Here is a 23,785-nt window from a genome sequence, read left to right as displayed (position 1 = left end):
GGGTTTGTGATATGGAATGCACTGCAAAAAAGGGTGGGAGAAGCAGATTCAATCACACCTTTAAAAATGAGACTGAAGGGGAAATAATTTCAGGGATAAGGAGAAAGATCAAGAACAAGTGGAACTAATGGCGAGCTTTCAAAGAGCTGGCATAGGGACAGTGGGCTAAGTGGTCAGCTTCTGTGATAAGAGATAAAATAACAGAAAGTCAAGCAGGCACTATCAGTGATAAAGGCAGGAATCAGCCCTGCCAAATGATATTCAGAATAGTAAATGACTGTGGGGGCACTGCAGCTCATAATACCATATGGATTACTGCTCCCGGTGAAAATTGCTGCCTATAGGTAGAAAAGTTTAACACAATCAGAGTCAACGTGGTTTTGTGAAAAGGAAGTCATGTCTGACAAATTTGCTAAAGTTCTTTAAGAATATAACAAGCAGAGTTGATAAAGGGGAACACGTAGATGCAATGTATTTGGATTTACTAAAGACATTCGGTAAGGTGCCACATAAAAGGTTAATGTATAAGATAGGAATGCATGGGATTGGGTATAATGTATTAAAGTGGAATGAGAGTTGGTTAACACACAGAAGACAGGGATTGATGGGTCTTTTTTGGTTAGATACACGTGGACTGCCACAAGGATCAGACCTAGAGCTAGAATTATTTGCTACTTATACTGATGATTTGGAGGAAAGGGCAGAGTGTAATGTATCCAAATTTGCTGATGGTACAAAAATAAGTGGGATGTTATGATGAAGGCATAAGGAATCTGCAAGGAGACACAGGATCCCTACAGTGTGGATGCAGGTCATTCAGCCCATCAAGTCTACACTGACCCTCCAGAGAGCATCCCCACTCAGACCTACTCCATCCCTGTTAGCACTTCCCACGGCTAAACCACCTAATCTGCATAACCATGGACACTACAAGCAATTTAGCAAGGCCAATCCACTGAACCTGCACATCCATGGACTGTGGGAAGAAATTGGAGCACCCAGAGGAAATCGACATAGACAAGGAGTAAATCTGAAAACTCCACACAGACAGTCACCTGAGGGTGGAATTGAATCCAGGTCCCTGACGCTGTGAGGCAGCAGTGCTAACCACTGAGACACCATACTTTGAGTGAATGAGCAAAAACCTGGCGGATGGAGTTTAATTTTGGAAGGTGTGATGTCATGAACTTTGGTTTAAGAATTAAAGATAGACAATTATTTTAAAGGAGAGAGGCTCCAAAACAATGCAGCACAGAAGCATCTGGGTGAAACACTAAAATTTAGCACATAGGTTTTAGTAATTAAGAAGGCAAATGAAATTTCGGTGTTTATTCCTCGGGTGTTCAAGTATAAAAATAGGAAAGTCTTATTACCCAGCAACCTCATCTCTTGCCTCTCTTAAGAACCTGGAGAAGATGAGGACTGCCGATGCTGGAGATCAAAGTCAATGAGTGTGGTGCTGGAAGAGCACAGCCAGCTCAGGAAATAGGATCATTGAATGGTGATCCTTTCATTATACTAAGGATGAGCAATACTTGGACAGGACACGGGAGCCTGAATTTCTCCACGTTTGAGACTAATTTCAGCTCACCTTCGGTTCCAAATTTATATTAAATAATATTATTTAAGAGAGTACCCCCTGAGCATTGAAGGGGTGTTTCTGTACCTGGTCACTCTGCCTCTGAGTACTAAGAGAGTGTTTTTGTGCCTAGTCACTGTGCCCTCTCAGTACTGAACAAGTGCTTCTGTATGTGGTCACTGTGTCTGAGTACTAAGAGAGCCCAGAGGGCAGTGGAGGCCCAGTCTCTGGATTCATTTAAGAAAGAGTTGGATAGAGCTCCCAAGGATAATGGAATCAAGAGTTATAGGGATAAGGCAGGAAGCGGATACTGATTAGGAATGATCAGCCATGATCATATTGAATGGCGGTGCAGGCTTGAAGGGCTGAATGGCCTACTCCTGCACCTATTGTCTATTGTCTATTTGTGCCCAGTCACTGTGCCCTCTCATTGCTGAATGAGTGCTTCTGTATGTGGTCACTGTGTCTGAGTACTAAGGGAGTGTTTTTTTAACCGAGTCACTGTGTCCTCTGAGTACTGAAGGAGTGTTTCGATACCTGGTCACGATGCCTCTGAGTACGAAGGGAGTGTTTTTGTACCCAGTCACTGTGCCCTCTCAGTACTGAACAAGTGCTTCTGTATCTGGTCACTGTGTCCTCTGAGTACTAACAGAGATGCTCTGTACCCAGTCACTGTGCACTCTGAATACTGAAGTAGTATTTTTGCACCCAGTCACTGTATTAACTGAGTCCTGAAGAAATGTTTCTGTCCCCAATCGCTGTGATTTTGTGTACTGTAGTTCTACATGGGTGTGAAGTTTTTCATTTATTGGCGTGGTACCATTAATCCTTTGGACACTTGATGTTTTGAGATGCAGATCATAGAAAACCAATCAATACCTTCAGCTTGAACGACCTCGCATTCCATTAACTGTCAGAGGTTGGTTAGAGATTTCACATCACCTGCAGTGCATGTGGTTTGCACACTCACGTCTGCTTGTTGAACCGAGACCTTTGAAAGTCAGGCTTATTATCCTCTGTCTGTGATAATGCCCCTATCGTCCCCGCCCTTTACTCTGACAGTACTGATAAGTACCTCTTACATTGACAAATCCATCGCAATATGCTTTGTCAGCAGGTTCTCCCCCCACCCCCCCACTTCTCTTGCTTTTGACGAAATTGAATGTTACATGATGCCTCCTGCACTGTTCAGATGCAGAGGTCTCTGCAAGCTGGGGATTTGGAATGAGCAGAGCTCGGAGAAATACTTGAACTGATTACTCTCTTACTGCAACCAGTATTCCACCGTCACCTCGATCACCAATGTGGGTGTACCGCATATTTGAGACCTATGTTTGTTTGGACAGTGTAGAGGGAGAGTCGACATTTCTGGCACAAGCCCTTCTTCAGGGATGGGCTCATGCCCGAAACGTCGATTCTCCTGCTCCTCGGATGCTGCCTGACCTGCTGCGCTTTTCCAGCAACACATTTTCAGCTCTGATCTCCAGCATCTGCAGTCCTCACTTTCTCCCAGTGTAGAGGGAGTTCTGTTCTCCATCTAACCCAGGTCTGAAGAAGGGTCACTGGACCCAAAACATTAACTCTGATTTCTCTCCACAGATACTGTCAGACCTGCTGAGCTTTTCCAGAAACTTCTGTTTTTGTTTAAAGCTGCACTGTATCAGTCCAGGGAGCGTTTGATTGGGAAAGGTATACTGTAGATCAAACCATATGCTTTACCAGTCCTAGGAGTGTTTGATCGGACAGTGTCATGGGGCTTTACTTTTCAGTTTTGAAGAGTACAGAAAGCTTTACTGTGCATCTAACTCTGCGGTGTCCCTGTCCTGGGAGAGTTTGATGGGAACAGTGTAAAGAGAGCTTTATCCGATATCTCAGTCCGGCTGTATGTCTTTGGAGTGTTTGACGGGAACAGTGTAGAGAGAGCTTTATCCGATATCTCAGCCCAGGCTGTACCTGTCCTGGGAGTGTTTGATGGGAACAGTGTAGAGAGAGCTTTATCCGATATCTCAGCCCAGCCCTGTCCTGGAAGTGTTTGTTGAGGATACTTTACTCTGGAATTAACCCTGTGCTATAACTGTTCTGGGAATGTTTTAGGGGAGAGTGTAGTATCTAACCCTGTGCTGTCCCTGTCATGGGACTGTTTCATGGGGGCAATTTAGAGGGAAGTTTACTTTTAGTTGATTTTCAGATTAAAAGAATAGAGGGGGCTTTACTCACGGTGGCTCAGTGGTTAGCACTGCTGCCTCACAGCGCCAGGGACCCAGGTTCGACTCTAGCCAGGGGTGACTGTCAATGTGTGGAGTTTACACATTCTCCCCATGTCTGCGTGGGTTTCCTCCGGTTTCCTCCCACAGTCCAAAGATGGGCGGGCCAGGTGAATTGGCCGTGCTAAATTACCCATTGTGTTAGGTGCATTACTCAGAGGGAAACGGGTCTGGGTGGGTTATTCTTGATAGTGCGGACTTGTTGGGCCGAAGGGCCTGTTTCCACACTGTAGCAAATCTAACCTAATCCACTCTGCATCTAAAACTGTAAGAGTTTGACACGACTGTACTGAGGGTTGAAGACTGCAACTGGTGCCTCAATAACATTGTCATATCTTGAGTTCTGAATATATACACTGTCTTACCCCTTTCCCTGTAATTTCTGCTGCTCTACTCCTCCCTTTGAGATACCTGCACTTTTCCAAATTCTCTCCTGCAACCACAGCCCGTGCCTTCAGCTACCTGGGTTTCAAACTCTAGAATTTGAGGGCGGCACGGTGGCACAGTGGTTAGCACTGCTACCTCACAGCGCCTGAGACCCAGGTTCAATTCCCGACTCAGGCGACCGACTGTGTGGAGTTTGCACGTTCTCCCCGTGTCTGCGTGGGTTTCCTCCGGGTGCTCCGGTTTCCTCCCACACTCCAAAGATGTGCGGGTCAGGTGAATTGGCCATGCTAAATTGCCCGTAGTGTTAGGTAAGAGGTAAATGTAGGGGTATGGGTGGGTTGCGCTTCGGCGGGTCGGTGTGGACTTGTTGGGCCGAAGGGCCTGTTTCCACACTGTAAGTAATCTAATCTAATTCCCTCCATGCACCTTTCTGCCTCTCCACTGTACTGCTGGATGCAAGCACGTTTGTCACTATTGAAGGCCCTGCTGTGGTGCATCGGTGCTGTGCCCCGGGAAGCACTTGTCTGCTTTTTTAACCACACAGTTATCAGGGTAGTGTTAAAACCAGTTGTCAAAAGTAACCTAAATGTTGGGCATTTTGTCTCTGAACATGTGGGCACTGCCATCTACTGGGCATGACTGTGACTGCTTTGAGTTAGTGCTCATGTATAAATGGCACTGCATCTGATAAGTCAACTGCCTGGGTGAAACATTTCTTCACAGACAGACAGATTTCCCAGGAGGAAAATGCTGGAAAATCTCGGCAGGTCTGGCAGCATCTGTAAGGAGAGAAAAGAGCTGATGTTTCGAGTCTAACTGACCCTTTGTCAAAGCTTTGACTTGAAACGTCAGCTCTTTTTTCTCTCCTTGCAGATGCTGCTGACCTGCTGAGATTTTCCAGCATTTTCTCTTTTGGTTTCAGATTCCAGCACCTGCTTTTATCCAGATTTCCAAGAATGAAGGTTTAACAGCGCCAAGATGAAAAAAGTCTTGTTGCCCACACCCAGACCCGAGTGAACAATGAAACTGGGTGGTCTTAATGTTCCTAATGTCACAAAGCTCCAGCATTCCTATCCTGAACCATGTTACCCTCTTCCCCATAAGAGTCTTCTTAAATCCTGTGCTTCCAACTGAACTCCTAATCACTGGTTCTAGTTTCTCCTTATGTAGCTCTGCATTTGTCTGATAGTTGCTCTCGTGAAGCACCTTGGGATGTTTCCGCTCTGCTAGAGACTACTTTAGTATCCCCAAGTAAAGCCTCAACTTTAAGACGTTCATCTTTGTCTGAATGTGGGCAGGTAGGCAGACAGGAAGATGTGGCCTGAGGGAGAGGATGGGGTCAGGAGGTTGAGTCAGCTGACTGATGGAGAATGGGAAGAGTGCAGGACATGAGATTAGGAATGGGGCAGATAAAAGTCATGGGAAGAGGCTGGGCTGTGATTGGGAATAGGACGGGCTTTGAGGTAAGTGACAAGGAGCAGTTGAGGGATAGTGGTTGAAGTGGAAAAGCCAGAAGGATAAAGATTTTCTCAATCATCATGTATGAAGTAGGCAGGTTGGTCTACTGAGTGAGAGAGAGAGAGAGAGAGAGACATCCTCTCAGGTACTGGCTGGAAGCTCTTTCCCCAGAAGCACTCATTCAGCTGTTTAATATCTGGAGTTCATCTAAACAGATTAATTAGGGATTGAGAGCTGAAGCTGAGTCCTGGGAGAGTACACCCCCTGAATAAAAAAACCCACACTGCTAGTCCCAAAGGTGATGATTAAATTGTAAATGAGAACAGCACTCAGCAACCTGCCTCCAAGGTTACAGGCAGCTGTATTCAGTTAGGAATCAAAAGAGCTTTTTATAGTCTTGCAAAACGTCACCTCCAGTTTCAGATTAACACGGAAGGTATACTCTCGGTTTACTTTGGAGGTTTCGACTCATGGTTTTAGAATGCAGGTGTGAAGGACTGAATTCCAAGAAATTTCAAATAGGAAGGGTTTGGAGGGATATTGGCCGGGTGCTGGCAGGTGGGACTAGATTGGGCTGAGATAGGTGGTCAGTGTGGACGGGTTGGACCAAAGGGCCTGTTTCTGTGCTGTACATCTCTATGACTCTATGACTTGCTGAGAGGGAGAAGCCCAGGAATGTTTATCACTGGGGACAGCGGTATGAAGTATGATTAGATTAGATTCCCCACAATGCGGAAACAGGCCGTTCGGCCCAACAAGTCCACACCGACCCTCTGAAGAGTAACCCACCCAGACCCATTTCCCCTCTGACTGATGCACCTAACACTATGGGGCAATTTAGCACGGCCAATTCACCCTAACCTGCACATCTTTGGAATGAGCACCCAGAGAAAACCCATGCAGATACGGGGAGAATGTGCAAACTCCAAACAGTCACCTGAATAGTGCCATCTGCAACAGAATACTGCAGTAAGCCAAACAGCTCACTCATTTATGCCAAGCACGTGCATATTGGATATTTCATAACTTGGATAAGAATATGTGTTATACAATATATAGGAACATACACCTCTCCAAGATACAGCCCTTTATACACGGTATACAGAAGTGTTATTCTCCTGTGGCACTCTATGTTTTATACAAACATGAGTATTATATACATGTAATGCGCATTACATAATAAATACAGAAAGCCTTTCCCTGGAACATACAGTGTATTATGTAACATATCCAGCAGTGTTATATTTCCAGTGTGTTATGTAAGAAAGGATTGTTATATCCTGTCACAGACAATGCATTGTGCTGTATACAGACTGATCGAGCTCTGTGAAAATTGTCTCTTACATAATATAAGTAGAAATGCTACATTCCCGTAATACACAGCATTATTTAATATTTTAGGTATGTTCTAACCCTGTAACAGAGTGTATAACATAATGTGAACAGGAGTGCTATATCCCTTTAGAACTCCTTAGGTAACATATTATAGATCAGAGTATTATATTCATGAAATACATGATGTTAAAAAGGACTTTGCTGAAAAAATAATATTTCGTCCAATCATTTGGACAAAGGCCAATTTTGACGGTATTAGGCAAGAACTTTTGAAAGCTAATTGGGGGCAGATGTTCGCAGGTAAAGGGATGACTGGAAAATGGGAAACCTTCAGGAATGAGATAATGAGACTGCAGAGACTTTATATTCCTGTCAGGGTGAAAGGGAAGGCTGGTAGGTATAGGGAATGCCGGATGACAGAAGAAATTGAGGATTTGGTTAAGAAAAAGAAGGAAGCATATGTCAGGTATAGACAGGATAGATCGAGTGAATCCTTAGACAAGTATAAAGGAAGTAGGATTATACTTAAGAACGAAATCAGGACGAGATAGCTTTGGCAAATAGAATTAAGGAGAATCCAAATGGTTTTTACAAATACATTAAGGACAAAAGGGTAACTAGGGAGAGAATAGGGCCCCTCAAAGATCAGCAAGGCGGCCTTTGTGTGGAGCTGCAGGAGATTGGGGAGATACTAAATGAGTATTTTGCATCAGTATTTACTGTCGAAAAGGACATGGAAAATATAGACTGTAGGGAAATAGATGGTGACATCTTGCAAAATGTCCAGATTACAGAGGAGGAAGCACTGGACGTCTTGAAATGCGTAAAAGTGGGTAAATCCCCAGGACCTGATCAGGTGTTCCCTAGAACTCTATGGGAAGCTAGGGAAGTGATTGTTGGGCCTCTTGCTGAGATATTTGCATCATTGATAGTCACAGGTGAGGTGCCAGAGACTGGAGGTTGGCTAACGTGGTGCCACTGTTTAAGAAGGGTGGTAAGGACAAGCCAGGGAACTATAGACCAGTGAGCCTGATGTCGATGGTGGGCAAGTTGTTGGAGGGACAGGATGTACATGTATTTGGAAAGGCAAAGACTGATTAGGGATAGTCAACATGGCTTTGTGCATAGGAAATCATGTCTCACAAACTTGATTGAGTTTTTTGAAGAAGTAACAAAGAGGATTGATGAGGGCAGAGCGGGAGACATGATCTATATGGGCCTCAGTAAGGCGTTCGACAAGGTTCCCCATGGGAGACTGGTTAGCAAGGAAGAACTCGCCATTTGGACACAGAACTGGCTCAAAGGTAGAAGACAGAGGGTGGTGGTTGAGGGTTGTTTTTCAGACTGGAGGCCTGTGACCAGTGGAGTGCCACAAGGATCGGTGCTGGGTCCTCTACTTTTTGTCATTTACATAAATGATTTGGATGTGAACATAGGAGGAAAAGTTAGTAAGTTTGCAGATGGCACCAAAATTGGAGATGTAGTGAACAGCAAAGAACGTTACTTCGGATTACAACAGGATCTTGATCAGATGGGCCAATGGGCTGAGGAGTGGCAGATGGAGTTTATTTTAGATAAATGCGCCGTGCTGCATTTTGGGAAAGCAAATCTTAGCTGGACTTATACAGTAAGGTCCTAGGGGGTGTTGCTGAACAAAGAGATCTACGAGTGCAGGTTCATATCTCCTTGAAAGTAGAGTCGTACACAAATAGGATAGTGAAGAAGGTGTTTGGTGTGCTTTCCTTTATTGGTCAGAATATTGAGTACAGGAGTTGGGAGATCATGTTGCAGCTGTACAGGGCATTGTTGGGCCAGTTTTGGAATATTGCGTGCAATTCGGGTCCAGAGTTCGAGGGCATGGGTTTAGCGTGAGAGGGGAAAGACATGAAAGGGACCTAAGGGGCAACGTTTTCATGCAGAGGGTGGTACATGTATGGAATGAGCTGCCAGAGGATGTGGTGGAGGCTGGTACGATTACAACATTTAAAAGGCATCTGGATGGGTATATGAATAGGAAGGGTTTGGAGGGATATGGGCCGGGTGCTGGCAGGTGGGACTAGATTGGGTTGGGATATCTGGTTGGCACAGTCGAGCTGGACTGAAGGGTCTGTTTCCGTGCCGTACATCTCTATGACTCTATGACTCTATTTTGTTGCACCAGGGCGAATTGAAAGAAGTATCAATGTACAGGGAAAGCAACATTTAAAATGGATGGGAAGAGTATCAGAGACATTGCCATGAAAAATGCCTGAGATAATGATGATTGACAGTTGACTGTCATATCCCCTTGGATGTTTGCATAATGAAAAGTATCAGCTGCACCAAACCAGCTGATGCCATCAAAATTCGTACAGTTTCCAACATTAATTCTGATTCCACAACAATTGACAAATATTCCTGCGTATGCAAAGAATCAAGCTGACAAACAATTTAGTACTGTCAGTCCAAAGCTCTGTCTGTAATACTTCCACACAGGCTACTATCCCTGCACCACATCGCCTTCATTTACACATGCATAGTACTTGACGCTGGTCCAACATCCTCAGAGCCAACTCTCATCGTGAACAGAACCTTTGACACTTCTGTGTATACCTGTTAGCCAGGGTGGACCAGATAAACAGCCCCAATCAGGGAATTCACCTTCTATGAGATCCACCTGACTAAACTCTTTGCAATCCCTACAACCCTCCCCCTCTGCCTGCGGGCACATAGGTCTGTTCTTTATCTTGCAGCCACTGCTGGGGCATCCAGTCCGATTCCTCTGACTTGGCCTCAGATATGGGCAGCTTGTGTAGCCCAGCGTGTAGCCCACCTCTTGCCCCCAGAGTGTCTCAGAAGAAATTCACCCCCTGAGGTTTCTTCAACTCTAGATGGAGAGAGAGAGAACCCATAGGTTTCGACAGTCTTTCTGGCTGTTCTGAGGGGCTGGGTATGTTTTGCTCCTGCCCTGTTTGTGAGTTTACAGCTTCCATATGGCCCATGTGTTTGTTCTGGTCTGCCTCACCTACCTGAACTTTGTACATCACAGCTTCTGACCTCGCTTTGACCAGGCCTTTTACCCATGCAGGTCCATGTCCATAGCTTCGGCACCAAATTAGTCCCCGGAAAGAAACCGTCTCTCTCACTCAGAGGAGTCTTGTGTCCAGCATTGATGTTTCTGAACAGTTTCGCTCAAACTCCCCCACCACCCCAGGTCTGGGAAGGTCAGACTTAACCAAGTGTGAAGTCTTCTCCCCATTAACTCTGTGGAGCTTTCCCTGCAGTTGATGCAGGGTGATCTGATAATCAAATGGGAACCAGGACAGTTTGGTATTGAGTGAAGCTGTAGGCTATTGCTTTAAGCCTGCCTTCAAAGTTCGGCTATCTCTTTCCATCAGACCTTTAGATGATGGATGCTGTGGAGCTGTCCTTATGTGCCGAATGAAGTTTTGGAAATACTCATTCTCTGCTGGTAACTGTTAACCCGTTGTCTGTGATCAACACTTCTGGGAAGATGTGTATTGTAAAATATGCTCTCAGCTTTTCCATCACCGCCCCTGTGTTTGACAAATGCACTCTGTCCACAATGGGCATCCACAATGATCTGCACAGCCGATGTCTAACCGAATCCAGGCCTTACTGGGCCATTCCCACAAATGTGAGGGAGATGCTGGGAGTAACTTTTGTCCTCGTTGGCACTCTGGGCATTGCCCCACCAACATGGCCATGTCTGCATCCACTTTGGTCCAGGAGACATAACCTCTCGCCAGCATCTTCGTTTTGGGCATCCCTGGATGACCGTGGTGGAACCTAGCCAGTATCTGGCGGTGACCTTTGCCCAGGACAACCGCTCTTGCATTCCCATAATAAAACACGGTGATCTGGTCTTGCTGGGTCCGGAAAGGTTTCGATTCTGGTTGTGGTGGCGGTTTGTGTTTCCCCCATCAGTTTTAGTTTGACCAGAACAGGATCTGTTTTGCGTTAATGCGCTGATATTCCAGAAGCGGGTCCCGAACATTTAAAACCAGACTGGACTCTTCCCAGTTGTAGCCTCATCAGTGGGGTATCTACAAGCAGGAAGTTGCTTAAAGCATCTGCATCTGCACATTGGCCTCTCAAATGGTGTTCCAACTTGTAACTGTATGCACTTAGAATGACAGCCCACTGCTGGATTTGACCTGAAGTTATAGGCGGCATGGCCTTGTCCTCTTCCAGTAGTCCTAGCAGGTGTTTGTGGTCTGTTACCATTGCATATTTATATTTGTGGATGTGTTGGTAGACTTTTCTTAGACCAAAGATGACTGCTAAACCTTCTTTCTCTCTCTGGGTGTATGTGTGCTCAACATAAGCCAAAGTTCAGGAAGTAGCTGCTATTGGGTGCTCCTCTCAACTGGGCCATCCATGAACCAACACTACCCAAATATTATACAGGGATGCATTGCATGTCAGCACCAGATCTCGATTGGGATCATAGTGTGGCAAACACCTTGGAAGGGGATAGCTGCTTCTTCACTTCTCTAAAGGCTATATATCATGGCTACAAGACCATCTCTAACGTTGACCCTTTTCAGCAGCAAATGTAAGGGTGCCAGGAAGGAGGAAGGTTGCGTATGAACTTTCTGAAAAAGTTCACCAGTCCAAGAAAAGATCCAAGCTCTGGTACAGATGTGGGAGCTGGTGCACTTTTGATTGCCCTCACTTTATCTGCCAATGGGTATAATTCAATCTTGTCAACCCTGTAGCCCAAGTAGATCGCTGGGGGTGCCTGGAACACCATGCGCCTGCCTTGGAAAAATATCTAAAGACTATGTCCAAGTTTTCCAAATACTCTTCCCTGTTATTAGCACGTCATCCAGATGAATGGTGACCTGTGATAGACCTTGTAAATGTTATCCACTGCAAAATAACACAGGGTGATGACACCCCAAATGAGAGCCTTGTATACTGATACAAACCTGTAAGCATATTAATTACCGTATATTTCTGGGAATTCTCATCTAACCAAGCTTGTGTCCAGCTTCATGAAGAACAGCACTTCCCCCTCCAGCTTTGTGTTTCAGTCTATCTGAGGGATTGAGCATTTATCCAGCTGTGAGATGCTGTCTACCATTTGTTTAAAATCCCTACAAAGGTGAAGCAATCAATCAGGCTTCACAATCAGTAAGTTTGGGGTTCCCATTCAGCAAGCTGTCTGTCTCAGCATGCTCCTGCCCCACTGGACTCATCTCTACCTACCTCAACAGCGATTAGATTAGATTACTTACAGTGTGGAAACAGGCCATTCGGCCTAACAAGTCCACACCGACCCGCTGAAGCGCACCCACCCAGACCCATTCGCCTACATTTACCCCTGCAACTAACACTACGGGCAATTTAGCATGGCCAATTCACCTGACCTGCACATCTTTGGACTGTGGGAGGAAACCGGAGCACCCGGAGGAAACCCACGCAGACACGGGGAGAACATGCAAACTCCACACAGTCAGTCGCCTGAGGCGGGAATTGAACCCAGGTCTCTAGCGCTGTGAGGCGGCAGTGCCAACCACTGTGCCACCGTGCCGCCCACAAAAGCAGGACATATTGGAGAAGACGATCATAGACCCTCCATAGAGTAATTAACCCAGACCCATTCCCCTACCCTATTACTCTACATTAACCCCTGACCAATGCACCCGACCTACACATCCCTGAACACCGTGTACAACTTCGCACGGCCAATCCACCCTGACCTGCACATTTTTTTTTGAACTGTGGGAGGAAACCGGAGCACCCGGAGGAAACCCACGCAGAGAACGTGCAAACTCCACACAGACAGTCGCCCGAGGCTGGAATCGAACCTGGGTCCCTGGCGTTGGGAGGCAGCGTCCTATTCCCCCCTAGTCCAGGAACTCCCCACATATGTTCGAGACACCACCCATGTCCTCCACCTCCTCCAAGACTTCCATTTCCCTGGCCCCCAACTCCTCATCTTCACCATGGATATCCAATCCCTCTACACCTCCATCCGCCATGACCAGGGCCTCCAAGCCCTCCGTTTCTTCCTCTCCCAACGTCCCCAACAGTGCCTTTCCACTGACACTCTCATTCGTTTGGTTGAACTGGTCCTCACCCTCCTTCAAATCCTCCCACTTCCTCCAGACCAAAGGGGTAGCCATGGGCACCTGTATGGGCCCCAGCTATGCCTGTCTCTTTGTTGGCTATGTAGAACAGTTGATCTTCCTTAATTACACCGGCACCACTCCCCACCTCTTCCTCCGCTACATTGATGACTGCATTGGCGCCACCTCGTGCTCCCGCAAGGAGGTTGAGCAATTCATCAACTTCACCAACACATTCCACCCTGACCTTAAATTAAACTGGACCATCTCTGACACCTCCCTCCCCTTCCTGGACCTCTCCATCTCCATTAATGACAACCGACTTGACACTGACATTTTTTACAAACCCACCGACTCCCACAGCTACCTGGATTCCACCTCTTCCCACCCTATCTCTTGCAAAAATGATATCCCATATTCCCAATTCCTCCACCTCCGCCGTATCTGCTCCCAGGACCAGTTCCACCACAGAACACACCAGATGGCCTCCTTCTTTAGAGACCGCAATTTCCCTTCCCACGTGGTTAAAGATGTCCTCCAATGCATCTCGTCCACATCCCAGTACCTCCGCCCTCAGACCCCACCCCTCCAACCATAACAAGGACAGAATGCCCCTGGTGCTCACCTTCCACCCTACCAACCTTCGCATAAACCAACTCATCCACCGACATTTCCGCCATCTCCAAAAAGACCCCACCATCAGGGATATATTTCCCTCCCCACCCCTTTCTGCCTTCTGCAAAGACCATTCTCTCTGTGACTACCTGGTCAGGTTCACGCCCCCCCTACGACCCACCCTCCCATCCTGGCACGTTCCCCTGCCACCGCAGGAACTGTAAAACCTGTGCCAATACCTCCTCCCTCACCTCCATCCAAGGCCCTAAAGGAGCCTTCCACATCCATCAAAGTTTTACCTGCACATCTACTAATATCATTTATTGTATCCGTTGCTCCCGATGCAGTCTCCTCTACATTGGGGAGACTGGGCGCTTCCGAGCAGAGCGCTTTAGGGAACATCTCCGGGACACCCGCACCAATCAACCCCACGCCCCGTGGCCCAACATTTCAACTCCCCCTCCCACTCTGCCGAGGACATGGAGGTCCTGGGCCTCCTTCACCGCCGCTCCCTCACCACCAGACGCCTGGAGGAAGCACGCCTCATCTTCCGCCTCGGAACACTTCAACCCCAGGGCATCAATGTGGACTTCAACAGATTCCTCATTTCCCCTTCCCCCACCTCATCCTAGTTTCAAACTTCCAGCTCAGCACTGTCCCCATGACTTGTCTGGACTTGTCCGACCTGCCTGTCTCCTTTTACACCTATCCACTCCACCCTCCCCTCCCTGACCTATCACCTTCATCCCCTCCCCCACTCACCCATTGTACTCTATGCTACTTTCTCCCCACCCCCACCCTCCCCTATCTCTCCATGCTTCCAGCTCACTGCCTTTATTCCTGATGAAGGGCTTTTGCCTGAAACGTCGATTTTGCTGCTCGTTGGATGCTGCCTGAACTGCTGTGCTCTTCCAGCACCACTGATCCAGTGTCTGATAGCTTCGCTTTCCAGGTTCCTGATTCCTGCCTTTACTTTTGCACATCAGGCAAATGGCACTGGACGGGACTTGCAACATCATGCAAATTGTTTCTTGGTCAACATGCAAGGAACAGGAAGTCCCTAGACCTTCCTGAAAAACGTTCAGGTAATTAACTCGGACTTCACTCAGGCAGCCATTTTCTAATCAAAAAAATGTTGAGCCAATCAGGGTGAATTTTCTCGACCAATCAGGCTTGTGTCTGAATCTTTTACTACAATCAGTGGTTGGTGGAAATTGAATAAAGATTTGTACACCTTGTCTCTCACTAAAAAAAACAAAAAAGAAAAAAAAGAAAGCAAAAAAAAAACAAACTACAATCAGTGGTAAGAATCACTTGCTTCTCGTAAGAGACTGGAATTGAAGTTGTACCGTTATTTTATAAAGGATCCCTGGTTTAGGTTCTCAGTCGAGACGAGGTTTAGTACTAAGTTAAGGGTTGGAGTCCAGACTGAATTTTGTTAGACAGCAGTTCTTCAATCACAGAGACAGCTGTGCCAGTATGAACCTCCATTCGAACCAGGCAACCAGTTCACAAACGTTGTTTTGATTGGTTCTGACGTGGATGCTGCGAATCAACTTAACTATTCCAAGTCGGATGTAGGTGAGCTTTCCAGGTTGCGCACACTCTCCTGGATCCCAGCCTATGAGTTTTCCTACTCATTTCAGGCCTAACGGGACTCGTTTGCTGTCTCAAGTCTGCACACCAGCAGCATCTACAATGGTTTGCTGTCCTGGATCCTGAAGAAAACGTAAGCTGATTGGCCGAGGCTTGGTTTTGTTTTGGAGTTTTGCTATGGGCTGACCTAGAGTCCCTGGGTTCAGGATATGTCCTGAGTGAGGCAATGCAATTGCTTTCATTCAAGTGGTGCTCCCAAGGCTCAGTGAGGGTTGACATCCATCGACATACCCAGTAACTTATAATTTCCACTTGCTGCATTTTCTAATGACAAAGCTAGTTGTTCTACCTGCTTGGAATCTCATTGAGCTTCAGCTAGTATGGTGCTTTTGTATGGCTAAATCATTAATCCCACATGTCAAGTGGTCTCTCAGCATTTCATGAAGGGCTACACAAAAGTCACATGCCTTTGCCAGTCGTCTTAATCTCATCAAAAATCCCAACATGGATTCCCCTGGTTCTCAAACTGCCAAGTAAAATCAATAGTGCCTCAGAATGAGAGGAGGCTTGGGGTCATAATATTCCTTAACTAAATTTGTCAACTCTTGAAAGGTTTTAGTGTCTGGTGCCCATGGGAAACATTGGGCTCCCAGTAACCGAAAAAATCTCCAAGGAGAATTACTTGTTAATTTTCAAAAATCACACAACACCAGGTTATAGTCCAACAGGTTTAATTGGAAGCACACTAGCTTTCGGAGCGACGCTCCTTCATCAGGAGGGAGTGTCAGGAAGGAGCGTCGCTCTGAAAGCTAGTGTGCTTCCAATTAAACCTGTTGGACTATAACCTGGTGTTGTGTGATTTTTAACTTTGTACACCCCAGTCCAACACCGGCATCTCCAAATCATCGTTAATTTTCATCTGCCCCAATGTCATTTGCCTGGGAAAAAAAAATGCATTATTTCCACATAATGGGCCCAGTCTTCAACAGCGGGATTGAATAAATCAAGGTTCCCAAGCAGATTAGATTACTTACAGTGTGGAAACAGGCCCTTCGGCCCAACAAGTCCACACCGAACTGCCGAAGCGCAACCCACCCATACCCCTACATTTACCCCTTACCTAACACGACAGGCAATTTAGCGTGGCCAATTCACCTGACCCGCACATCTTTGGACTGTGGGAGGAAACCGGAGCACCCGGAGGAAACCCACGCAGACACGGGGAGAACTTGCAAACTCCACACAGTCTGTCGCCTGAGTCGGGAACTGAACCCGGGTCTCAGGCGCTGTGAGTGCCGCCCAAGTAACAGTTGAAAAGTGTGGTGCTGGAAAAGCGCAGCAGGTCAGAAAGCATCCAAGGAGCACAAGCCCCCAAATAACAGCATGATGCTAGAAATGTTTACCCCCAACTCAAAGACGACTGCTGCAAGTGAATTTCTTTCAAAGTGTACTTTTTTTTCTTGTTGCCACTGAAATAACTCCACAGAGGCTGGGATCCCATCACCTTGAGACCATTTATTTACCTGTACTTTACACTGGTCCAGCTTCCTCACAGCCAGCGCTCAGAGTGAAGAGAACTTCTGACTCTTTCTGGCTACTTTTGATCACGTGAATTTTTGGGGGGGGCCCTCATGTGGTGCAGTGGTAATGTTTACTAGCTCTGCACCAAGAGTCCTGGTTCAAATCCCACCTGCTCCAGAGATGTTTAGTAATATCAGCCCCAACTGAGTGCACAGATAGTGTCGTGATTGTCAGAGGTCAGCCAGGTCAGCGTTATAGAATATGAGTTCCCTGACTGGGGCTGTTACCCTGGTCCAGTCAGGGAACTCATATTCTATAATGCTGACCTGGCTGACCTGTGACAATCACGACACTATCTGTGCACTCAGTTAGGTCATTATTGATGGAATGTGAGTCCTGCAGCATTCATTACCTATCCATAACTGTCAACCACACGGCTGCTAGCCTGGATTCACATGTCAGCCAGACCAGGTGAGGGCACAGATTTCTCTCCCTAAAGAGCATTCATAACTCAGATGTTTCTTCTACAAAAATTGATCATAGTTAGAGGCTATTATTAGACAGGCTTTGTCTTCCCAGATATTTAGATTACTTACAGATTAGATTACTTACAGTGTGGAAACAGGCCCTTCGACCCAGCAAGTCCACACCGACCCGCCAAACCGCAACCCACCCATACCCCTACATTTACCCCTTAGCTAACACTACGGGCAATTTAGCACGGCCAATTCACCTGACCCGCACATCTTTGGACTGTGGGAGGAAACCGGAGCACCCGGAGGAAACCCACGCAGACACGGGGAGAACGTGCAAACTCCACACAGTCAGTCGCCTGAGGTGGGAATTGAACCCGGGTCTCAGGCGCTGTAAGACAGCAGTGCTAACCACTGTGCCACCGTGCCGCCCACTATTGCATTCAAACTTCACGACCTGCCACAGTGGGATTCATATCCCCAGAACAACACCTGGGGCCTCTGTAAAGATGACATTACCACTATTCCACTATGATTTTATGATTTTGCTCCATGGCATGTCTTCGATGGAAAGGAGGAGGGGACAGCAGGTCTCAAACATCTACCCCTCAACCTGCATCACTGAAATAGATAACCTAGTAATTAACACAAGGCAACCTGCAGGATCATGCTGTCTACCCCTTCATTGAGTAACTCACCTCCAAGTCTGTCCTCCAACTATAAGGCACAAGTCAGGGGTGTAATGGAATACTCCCCACTTTCCTCAATGATTGAGGCTCCAGCAACATTCATGAAGCTTGTCATCATCCAGAACATTGCGGCCCATTTCATTCACACCGTATCCACAAACATTTAGTATCTCCACCACTGATACTCAATACCAGCAGTAGGTACCAATTACGAGACGCCGTGCAGAAGCACACCAAATCTCTTAGACAGCGTTTTCCAAACCCACGGTTGCTTCTATCTAGAAGGGGATGGGCAGCAAGCAAATGGGAATACCACCATCGACCTGCAAGTCTCTCTCTGAACCCCACGTTACGCTGACTTGTAAATATACCACTGTTCCGTCAATCTCAGGTGGTTAAAATCTTGAAAGTCCCTCCCCGACAGTATTGTGGCCCTACCCATGTCAAATGTACTGCGGCATATCAGGAAGGCACCTTCTCAACAGCAACTGAGGATCAGCACTAACCCCTGACATAGCCAGCGGTGCCCACATCCCAGGAAGGTCTTGGAACATTCCTGGTTCTGGTGTGTTGGGGTGGGAGGCGGTTCTCCAGGTGAGGGATGACTCAAGACCTATGCAAGTTTTTAAAAGTATTCTTGCTGGAGTCAAAGTCTCAACCAAATGACTTAGTGCCAAGCCACGAATATATCAAAGGACCTTAATTACTTACTTAAAAAAAACTGGGGAGGTTATGAAGCAGAATTGTTTTTGCACACTGAGCTGTTTTGTGATGTGTAACTATGACAGCGAGTCCCATTGTAACTTCCAAAGGGATTTGGGGGGGGACAAGAGAGCTTGGATAACCAGGTAGATCCCTTGAAAGGCTTGGGGGTCCCTGTCATTGACCGTGAGGCGGGTCACTTTAAGGATTGGGGAGACGGTGTTTTCGCCAGAATTGGGTTGATCAGGAACCACAAACATATGAGATCAGGAAATCTACACCACAAAGTAAAAACAGCCCTGTCCGATTGTGGTTCTACCTTTATCCGGAGGGATCTGAAGCTGGGGACGGTGGGCTGCCGCCGGGCGCTGATCCGCTGCTGCCTCAGTGAGACACTCCTTTCTCTGAGTAAACGCCTCAAGCTCATGTTCCGGGTCTTCTCCCCCTGCACCGACGACCCCCCTCCTCCTTTCTCTCGCTGACTTTCCCTCTGCCTTCACGGGTAGCGAGCTCCAGGGGACACAGCCGCCAGTCGCCTGGGCTGAGTCTCACCTCCCCCTCTCACCTGAGCAGGTGCAGAAGTTCACCACCACCCCCTCCCTCCCTCCCAGCCCAACCCTCCACAGAGGCAGATTCCGCTCTTGTTCCGCTTATAATCTCGCCAGAGGAGGCCGACTCTGTGCAGTACTGGGAGAGGCTGTGGGTGTTTGGATGAGGCCACAGACCTGGGCATGCAATGGCTGGGATTAAAGGTGGGTGAGTGTATTTGTAAGTGGGTTTGTGTATGTGGTGAACAAATGTGAGGGCGTGTTGGGGAGTGTGTGTGGGAGAGTGACTGGGTATTTGTGTGGGTGAGCATATATCAGTCTGTGTTTGTGCATGTGTGTGTGTTTCTGTTATTGCAAAAATATACTTTATTCGTCCAAAATATTTATGCCTATACCCAGATACTAAAGTAATTCTGTACAGTCACTGGGTGTCAAGAAAAACAAACATTGAAATGTGACATTTCCTGCTGTCAAGAAAACCAAAGATCTTTCTTACTCTTGCAGGTTGTGTTGAGGCATGAAGACAATGTGATAACTGAACGGGCCCCCATTTAACTTCAGCAGAAAGACCTCAAATAGTGGTCTTTTCCCAAGCTTTGGGGCGTCCCTCAGCACGTGCTCCTGGATCTTGGAATGTGCCAATCTGCAACACTTGGTCAGGGTCAACTCCTGGCTGTGGAGTTTCAGACAGCGGCTTTGACTGAGTCGATGGTCAGCTAAACACATTTTTCTGTCTGGGCATTCATCCCAGGGAACAGACCGGAGAACACAGAGTCCCAAGTCACAGAGCTGCATGGGACGAACTTTGAACAGAACCACTGCATCTCTCTCCAGACCGTAACTGCAAATGCACTTTCTAATAGGAGTGACAATCTCTCGACCAGAGTGGCCACTGTGAGGGCAGTGTGCGGTGGCACACAGAGCGTGGACATGCATGAAGTATCCAACAGGCAGTGCTCTACTCACCACCAACCAAGCTATGTCTTGGTGCTTGTTAGAAAATTCTGGTGATGAGACATTTACCTTGACTCCTGAGGCTAGTTCCAACTGTGTCTGTGCACTGACAGTGGATCTGAGCAGAAAATGGCAACATCATTCCATGCACATGGATGTTTTCACCTGCAGGTCCCATGCTGTCTGGAACAGTCACCTTTTTCAGGCTCACATCCTGGCTAATGGACTCAGCAAAAGGCTCGATTCAACACACAAACAAGGCAGGGGAGAGCGGACAGATCTGGTTGTGAGACTTTCTGATTCTCACCCATTGACTAAGACTGCGCTAACGATGTGATGGAGGGCAATCGGCTCCAATATGGATTCTCTGCCCAGAGACCATTTTGGAGAGCACATCCCACATGCAGGTCAAAGGCCTTCTCCTGGTCCAGGCTGATCAGGCAGGCATCCACTCGTCCAGCCTGCACGGAGGCAATTACATCCTTGAGAAGTGGGCAGATCTCAGAGGTCTCCCAGCCCAGTACAGCTCAGGCTTGGTCAGGTCCAATCACTGATCTTGGAGCAGAGCTGACATTAGACAGGATTTTGTCATCTGTATTCAGCAGTGAAATTGGTTGCCAATTTCTTATTTCCTTCTTCTCCCCCTCCCAGTTGTAGATGAGGGTGGCAATACCTTTCCTCATTAATTTGCACATTCAGCCCACCAGAAGCATACTGCTGTAGGCCTCCAGCAAGTCTTGGCCAATCGAGTCTCAAAGAGCTGAATAAAATTCCGCCAGTAAGCCATTTCTTCCAAGAGTTTTATTCTTTTCTAAGGACTCAAGGGCCTTAGTCAACTCATGCAGAGTCATAGAGTCATAGAGATGTACAGCATGGAAAAAGACCCTTCGGTCCAACCCAACAATGCCGACCAGATATCCCAACCCAATCTAGTCCCACCTGTCAGCACCCGGCCCATATCCCTCCAAACCCTTCCTATTCATATACCCATCCAGATGCCTTTTAAATGTTGCAATTGTACCAGCCTCCACCACATCCTCTGGCAGCTCATTCCATACACGTACCACCCGCTGCATGAAAAAGTTGCCCGTTAGTTCTCTTTTATATCTTTCCCCTCTCACCCTAAACCTATGCCCTCTAGTTCTGGACTCCCCGACCCCAGGGAAAAGACTTTGTCTATTTATCCTATCCAGGCCCCTCATAATTTTGTAAACGTCTATAAGGTCACCCCTCAGCCTCTGACGCTCCAGGGAAAACAGCCCCAGCCTGTTCAGCCTCTCCCTGTAGCTCAGATCTTCCAACATCCTTGTAAATCTTTTCTGAACCCTTTCAAGTTTCACAACATCTTTCTGATAGGAAGGAGACCAGAATTGCACGCAATATTCCAACAGTGGCCTAATCAATGTCCTGCACAGCCGCAACATGACCTCCCAACCCCTGTACTCAATACTCTGACCGATAAAGGAAAACATACCAAACGCCTTCTTCACTATCCTATCTACCTGTGACTCTACTTTCAAGGAGCTATGAACCTGCACTCCAAGGTCTCTTTGTTCAGCAACACTCCCTAGGACCTTACCATTAAGTGTATAAGTCCTGATAGAATTTGCTTTCCCAAAATGCAGCATTTTTGGTAAGGGAATAGCATTACAGCTGTGCTGAGGGAAGATATTCCTGGAAATACATCCAGGGAGGTTATTTGGGTGGAACTGAGAAATAAGAAAGGGAGGATCACCTTATTGGGATTGTATTATAGACCCCTCTAATAGTCAGAGGGAAATTGAGAAACAAACTTGTAAGGCGATCTCAGCTATCTGTAAGAATAATAGGGTGGTTATGGTAGGGGATTTTAACTTTCTAAACATCGACTGGGACTGCCATAGTGTTAAAGGTTTAGATGGAGAGGAATTTCTTAAAGTGCGTACAAGACAATTTTCTGATTCAGTATGTGGATGTACCTACTAGAGAAGGTGCAAAACTTGACCTACTCTTGGGAAATAAGGCAGGGCAGGTGACTGAGGTGTCAGTGGGGGAGCACTTTGGGGCCAGCGACCATAATTCTATTCGTTTTAAAATAGTGATGGAAAAGGATAGACCAGATTTAAAAGTTGAAGTTCTAAATTGGAGAAAGGCCAATTTTGATGGTATCAGGCAAGAACTTTCAAAAGCTGATTGGGGGCAGATGTTCGCAGGTAAAGGGACGGCTGGAAAATGGGAAGCCTTCAGAAATGAGATAACAAGAATCCAGAGAAAGTATATTCCTGTCAGGGTGAAAGGGAAGGCTGGTAGGTATAGGGAATGCTGGATGACTAAAGAAATTGAAGGTTTGGTTAAGAAAAAGAAGGAAGCATATGTCAGGTATAGACAGCAGAGATAGAGTGAATCCTGAGAAGAGTATAAAGGAAGTAGGAGTATACTTAGGAGGGAAATCAGGAGGGCAAAATGGGGACATGAGATAGCTTTGGCAAATAGAATTAAGGAGAATCCAAAGGGCTTTTACAAATATATTAAGGACAAAAGGGTAACTAGGGAGATAATAAGGCCCCTCAAAGCCAGCAAGGCAGCCTTTGTGTAAATGTCCAGAGATAATGGCTGGTCCCAACTGTTCCGAATGCTGTCGTCTAACATCTCCTTGATAGAGGGCAAGATGACTGTGCGGCCGTGCGTTCTGTGGACTTTGTGCCACACAGTCTGGCATAAAAGGAGTTGCTGAACCTTAGGATGTCAGACTGAGATGAAGTTACTGATATATCACCTTCCTTCAGACTGCTGAGCACAGAGGTCTCCTTGTGCACGTTTTGGAAGCACATGTGATCCGATGCCATGTTGCAGACCCTGGACTGAAAGACTATCTTGGAGGTCTTCAGAGTCAAAGAGCTAGGTGTGCTGGCTGTTCACCTCCTGGAGATCCTCCTTGACATCAACCCCCCCTTGTCTGCAGCAGGAGTGGGGTCTGCATGATTTTCTGCAGTTTGGACAGATTCCCCCATCTTTCTCTTGCTTTCTGAGGATAAAGAACCTCTTGGTGTTCCCCTTGGCCGTTTCCGAGCAGTCTGATGGAGACTCAAAGAGGGGCTTCATGCTTCTCCAACCTGTGTAATCCATTTTAAGCTCCTCAATGTTTTCTGTGGTCAACAGTTTCGCATTCCCTTGCCGGCCCACTGGCAACAGTTGTTCAGCAGGAGAAGACTGACTTGATAATGGTGGGTCTGACCAAGGACACATGAGATGCAAAACAGGAGATCAATCCTTGATTGGATTGACCTGTCTGACCGTGACCAGGTCTAACTATGCTGCTGTCCTTCTGCAGATCTCATCCAGCTTATCATTTCCATCGGGAATCTGGATGTGATGTCCACTTTGCTGTCAGCTCCTCTTGATCATCCAGTTGCATCGATGATGCAAGTTGAAGTCACTGGCCAGAATGACTGGCTTGGAAGTCGTCAACAGCAGGGGGAGCTACTGCAGGATGGCCGGCTGCTCCCTCTTTTCCACTGGAGCGGATATGTTAATTAAACTCTGGGGAGCATTTCTGCACCTAACACCACCAACGAGGAGATGCCTGCCCACCATCTCCTTAACCCTTA

General features: G+C 47.0%; 1 protein-coding gene across 1 annotated transcript in view; it reads right to left on the bottom strand.

Moving 5' to 3' along the window:
- LOC132832846 (ras/Rap GTPase-activating protein SynGAP-like) overlaps positions 1-23,785 on the bottom strand; it is a 617,922-nt gene that overhangs the window by 336,318 nt on the left and 257,819 nt on the right. The window lies entirely within an intron of this gene.

The sequence above is a fragment of the Hemiscyllium ocellatum genome, chromosome 35, assembly GCF_020745735.1.
Source record: "Hemiscyllium ocellatum isolate sHemOce1 chromosome 35, sHemOce1.pat.X.cur, whole genome shotgun sequence".
Lineage (NCBI taxonomy): Eukaryota > Metazoa > Chordata > Chondrichthyes > Orectolobiformes > Hemiscylliidae > Hemiscyllium > Hemiscyllium ocellatum.
The sequence above is the reverse complement of the archived record's forward strand: the minus strand, read 5'-3'. Positions and strand labels throughout refer to the sequence as shown.